This window comes from Triticum dicoccoides, chromosome 4B (genome assembly GCF_002162155.2).
Source record: "Triticum dicoccoides isolate Atlit2015 ecotype Zavitan chromosome 4B, WEW_v2.0, whole genome shotgun sequence".
Lineage (NCBI taxonomy): Eukaryota > Viridiplantae > Streptophyta > Magnoliopsida > Poales > Poaceae > Triticum > Triticum dicoccoides.
Window position 1 is genome coordinate 669327903 of NC_041387.1, and position 6361 is coordinate 669334263.

Genomic DNA, 6361 nt, shown 5'->3' on the forward strand with positions numbered 1-6361 from the left:
GTTTACCTCAGACCTACGGGTCCATAGTTAGTAGCTAGATGACTTCTTCTCTCTTTTTGGATCTCAATACAATGTTCTCCCCCTCTCTTGTGGAGATCTATTCGATGTAATCTTCTTTTTGCGGTGTGTTTGTTGAGACCGATGAATTGTGGGTTTATGATCTAGCTTATCTATGAATAATATTTGAATCTTCTCTGAATTCTTTTATGTATGATTGAGTTATCTTTGCAAGTCTCTTCGAATTATCCGTTTGGTTTGGCCAACTAGATTGGTAGTTCTTGCAATGGGAGAAGTGCTTAGCTTTGGGTTCAATCTTGCGGTGTCCTTTCCCAGTGACAGGAGGGGCAGCAAGGCACGTATTGTATTGTTGCCATCAAGGATAACAAGATGGAGTTTTTATCATATTGCATGAAGTTATCCCTCTACATCATGTCATCTTGCTTAAGGCGTTACTCTGTTTTTAACTTAATACTCTAGATGCATGTTGGATAGCGGTCGATGAGTGGAGTAATAGTAGTAGATGCAGAATCGTTTCGATCTACTTGTCTCGGACGTGATGCCTATATACATGATCATACCTAGATATACTCATAACTATGCTCAATTCTATCAATTGCTCAACAGTAATTTGTTCACCCACCGTAGAATACTTATGCTCTTGAGAGAAGCCACTAGTGAAACCTATGGCCCCCGGGTCTATTCTCATCATATCAATCTCCATTACTTTAATACTTGCTTTGTTTTTACTTTGCCTTTTACTTTTCACTTTGCATCTCTATATCAAAAATACCAAAAATATTATTTATCATCTCTATCAGATCTCACCCTCGTAAGTGACCGTGAAGGGATTGACAACCCCTAATCGTGTTGGTTGCGAGTAGCTATCGTTTTGTGCAGGTACGAGGGACTTGTGCGTGATCTCCTATGGATTGATAACTTGGTTCTCAAAAACTGAGGGAAATACTTACGCTACTTTACTACATCATCCTCTCCTCTTTGGGGAAATCCAACGCAGTGCTCAAGAGGTAGCATGGGCCCACCATGTGGGTTAAAAGTTGGAAGGGTGGAGACGTCTTGCGTGATCATGCAAGCAAGGCATGTCAGAGGCTAGCCTGTCGATTATGTCGGCAACAACGTCGGTACCAAGGGCGAGGGCCGAAGAGAACCATTTTCCTGCTCGTTGAACGAGGCGGACCAATAGGCAAAGTTCTCGTCCATCGGTGGTTACCAGAATGTCATCAACAATAGTAACAGGGTCTTACTAATAGAGTGGTACAACAAGGTGCTTACCTAAGCAAGGAATTATCTCTGCTCAGCTAAGTCAGATTACAGGAAAGGTTAAACAAAAGAATGGAAAGGAAAACGCGATTATCAGATTAAACAGAACAATGGACACGAAAATTGTGATTACACACAATTATTAGGAGTATAACCCTCCCATGTACAAGCAGAACATGACATACAGGGTAGGAGAGAAAGTACCCATCCATTCAGATAAGAGGCATGGATTAATCAAGATGTTACCCATACAACGGTGTTTGGATAACTGAACAAGAAACATTCAGCATTGCGCCTCCAATGTTCTTAATGATGTTCGGAGTAACCACAGTCATGCTTCGGGATAGCATAGACAGGGTCAGAAGGTAAAGGTCGAACTTCGGATTCATAAAGGATACCTCAGAAACAACTTATTGAATAAGTCTTACAATTTCCTCATGGAAGAATGGCTAACCTTGCTAGAAGGAAACTATAACAATAGGTCCTCCGGCCAAGTGTGCTAGGCATAACATCATATTACTGGGTCATCAAAGGACCAACATCATAACTCCTGGAAAGTTGTCCCAACCATCATATCTGATCGAGATTCAGATCCGATTGGTGTCATGATACCTCAGACTCATGATGTCCGAGAAGAAAAGGTGCAACACAAATCGATGAAATGACATTGCCAGATTCTCGGGAAGTGAACTATGGGAGCGGGTTCCTGAAACAATAGTTCATCATTAAACCAAGGAGAGGATGAGGAGGTGGCTGATGGGCTCAGCGACAATTCATCGAGAATTCCAAATGGATTCCCACAATAATGTGAACAAGAAGATGACACTTGTCAATTCAAATGATATAATGTTGTATGCTCGAGTAAAACATACACCATCAATCATTAGTTGAAAGATGTGCCCGAAATATGGCCTTAGGCAGCAAGATCAATGCTAGAATGACGATTCAATAACTAACAGTCTAAGAACAAACTGTCAATCATTAACTTCAAAGCAATAGGGTTGCTAGAAGTACATAACTCAAGCAACATCGTTAGCATATTGGTATCCCGGTTAAAAACAACATGGGGACCAAGGAAGAATGGTGATGGTGAGAAGTATCATCATACCGAGGATTTCTAAGAGGTGGAGCAATCCCCACAACATTCTTGACATAAAAGACAGTAATACTTCAAGGCAGAACACAACACTAGCTGGAGAGCAAGTTGTATTCATAATGTGGACAAGTTCGCGATGACAGGAAGTCAAGGGTGTTGTCGATGATAATAAAAATCATCGAGGGCAAGGAGGGTATTTCTCATCATGAACACAGTTGACATCTCGGAAGAAGTCAAAGTGTTGAAGGTGATCCGACACATTTGCCGGGAGGTTTCAAGAGGATGCAACCAAACAACAACGGCAACAAGCAAGGAAATGACGAAGTGGCAAGTTATAGGAACAATATATAAGATGCAAGCTCGGAACCAAAGATGCCTTTCAAGACAAGCAACATGATGTTGAAAGCTCAACGTAAGTCGTGCTCACACACTGAAGAATTCGTGCACGAGAGAAGGACAAGGTAGCACAGTTAAAGATAGCAAGACCAGGATGCAGCCGATAGTCTAGGAATGACCTGATTGGGTTCAGAATTTCCCAGTAAAAATATTAGGGGTATTTGATTTGTAGTAGGGAATAATTTCACTAGCCGGTGTCCTCGGTTGACAACAACCCAGAACCCGTAGAGTGATTACGGAAAAGACATTACTTCAACAAAGTTAGTAAGATGTGGTGCAATGGCAAGACATCTTCGAGATACCAGGGGGGTAATACTCGAAGGTAGAACATGATAGAAGTAGAACCGGGTCATTGATCTATGACAGTAGATACTTCAACCTTGCCAAAAATAGACGAGGCACTGGAATGAATTCCCATCAGATATATTAGATCAGGACAACATGGTCGGAATCATAACTGTAAGGAATCAATTCAAGAATACCGAAAGAATCATACAACTAGATAATCATTTTGCAAGAAGCTTCCGAGACGGTCTACATCATTTTCATGGGCATGAACACAAAGTTCAAGGTCGACTCCCACTTCTTTAATGCATATCATTTCATTCACCTCTCGCTTTGATAAAACTGTAGTGTTGGAATTAGATCTGGTAGAACACCGGAAGAGTATGACTTGTGAAAACTTTCGGATTCTCACGGATTAGGGGAAGACATAGGTTCAACCCATCGGGCATCTTAGTAACATTTACCACAAGTTTCAAAAGTAAATACACAAGCTCGAAAGCAGAGCATGGTTGGCCAAGCAGATGATACAATTTACCAAAGGCACTATGTATCAGGGGAAGAACTCACAAGGTGATTGAATATGAAGGACACTGACGGATAACAATCCAACAATGGATTGGACGATCCACAACGGAGCTGATGTGAGTATCTGTACTCACTTAGAGGAAGAAAGAATGCAGAGGCATCAGATTCAAGAATCACCTGATTAGTCTGATGCTTAAATAGAAATAAATCATGGTTTCCAAAATGAAGGATCAGAAGCAGACGCTCTGATCAAGGATGGATAAGTTGAAATCACTTAGTTGGACAACCAATAAAGGTTTGAATTGCCGAGAACCAACTCATGTCAGGAATGATGTCTGACTCGAAAAGATAACTTTAAAAAGGATAACCTGATGACTGCATGCGCACACACATACGGAATCAATAGGCTCAAAATGACTAAGACAAGGGATGTTATCAAGGACTACTAGTCATATGGAATTAACCATATTGCAAGCACGCAAGAATTTCAAGAATAACAGGCTGCAGAGGAGTTTCGAAAGATCAAAAAGTATTTCGGACGATTTTGTGAGACACATGAACAGTTGAGAAGAACGAATCCTCGATAAATGTGAGAAAAAAACCCATAAGGGTTTTCATGCGAAATAAAACTGCAAGACAGTAAACGCAAAGGATTCTCGGGACAACGGAGAATAGTTTGAGGCATCTTGTAACCACAAGAGCGACAAGAAATGGTCATGAGAATGACAAGTGCATGCAGATATCCATAGGGATATATCGGTGGCAGTGAATTGCAAAGGCGATGAGCACAAGGGTCTCAGGAAAATATCAAGGGATATCCTCAGAATCTTCTAACGAAGCAGGTGATCTTCTGGGATGAGGGCTCTCCGGGAGAAATAGTTACGAGAACCTAGAGTTAGAGTTAGCAAAATCATTTAACCCAAATAGAGGAGAGATCAGAGTACCATAGTAAAGGTCGAGGAGTAAAAGATCCTAATACCACCCAATGGCGACGTGGGCCAGTAAGACTCACAGCCATGTTAGTAAAAGTTTTGTAATGACTAGACTCGACTTCGGCCAAGGAGAGTGGAAGGGGGATTCCTACAGGCAGTTGGCTCTGATACCAACTTGTGACGCCCCCGATTCAATCATACACTAATCATGCACACAAATGTGTACGATCAAGATCAGGGACTCATGGGAAGATATCACAACACAACTCTAAAAGTAAAATAAGTCATACAAGCATCATATTACAAGCCAGGGGCCTCGAGGGATCGAATACAAATGCTGGATCATGGACGAGTCAGCGGAAGCAACAATATCTAAGTACAGACATAAGTTAAACAAGTTTGCCTTAAAAAGGCTAGCACAAACTGGGATACAGATCGAAAGAGGCGCAGGCCTCCTGCCTGGGATCCTCCTAAACTACTCCCGGTCATCATCAGCGGCCTGCACATAGTAGTAGGCACCTCCGGTGTAGTAGGAGTCGTCGTTGATGGTGGCGTCAAACTCCTGGGCTCCAGCATCTGGTTGCAACAACCAAGTAGAATGGAAAGGGGGAAAAGTGGGAGAAAAGCAACCGTGAGTACTCATCCAAAGTACTCGCAAGCAAGGAGCTACACTACATATGCATGGTTATATGTGTAAGGAGGCCATATTAGTGTACTGAACTGCAGAATGCCAGAATAAGAGGGGGATAGCTAGTCCTATCGAAGACTACGCTTCTGGCAGCCTCCGTCTTGCAGCATGTAGAAGAGAATAGACTGAAGTCCTCCAAGTAGCATTGCATAGCATAATCCTACCCGGCGATCCTCCCCTCGTCGCCCTGTGGAAAAGCGATCACCGGGTTGTATGTGGAACTTGTCTGGGTGTGTTTTATTAAGTATCCAGTTCTAGTTGTCATAAGCTCAAGGTACAACTCCGGGTCGTCCTTTTACCGAGGGACACGGCTATTCGAATAGATAAACTTCCCTGCAGGGGTGCACCACAAAACCCAACACGCCCGATCCCATTTGGCCGGACACACTTTCCTAGGTCATGCCCGGCCTCGGAAGATCAACACGTCGCAGCCCCACCTAGGCGCAACAGAGAGGTCAGCACGCCGGTCTAAATCCTATGCGCGCAGGGGCCTGGGCCCATCACCCATTGCACACCTGCACGTTGCGAACGTGGCCGGTGAGCAGACCTAGCAACCTCCATTACAAAGCAAGTTGGGTTACGCGATCCAACCCGGCGCGCGCCGCTCAGTCGCTGACGTCACCAAGGCTTCGGCTGTTACCACGACGTCGAGTGCCCATATCTTTCCCGCGGTAGTTGGTTAGTGCGTATAGGCCAGTGGCCAGACTCAGATCAAACACCAAGATCTCGTTAAGCGTGTTATTTTGAAGTAACCAGGGCCAGGCCCACCTCTCTCCTAGGTGGTCTCAACCTACCTTGTCGCTCCGCCACATAGTAACAGCCGGGGGCCGTCGGGAACCCAGGCCCACCTCTACCGGGATGGAGCCACTTGTCCTTTCAGCCCCCTTATCTGAATCACTTGCGGGTACTCAACGAGCCAACCCGACTTTAGTCACCATCTGTATAGTATGTACATATGTAAAGTATATACCCGTGATCACCTCCCGAGTGATCACGGCCCGATAGTATAGCAAGGCAGACTGACAAGAATGTAGGGCCAATGATGATAAACTAGCATCCTATACTAAGCATTTAGGATTGCAGGTAAGGTATCAATGACTATAGTAACAATGACTGGCTATGCAACAGAATAGGAGTAATCGAACAGTAACATGCTACACC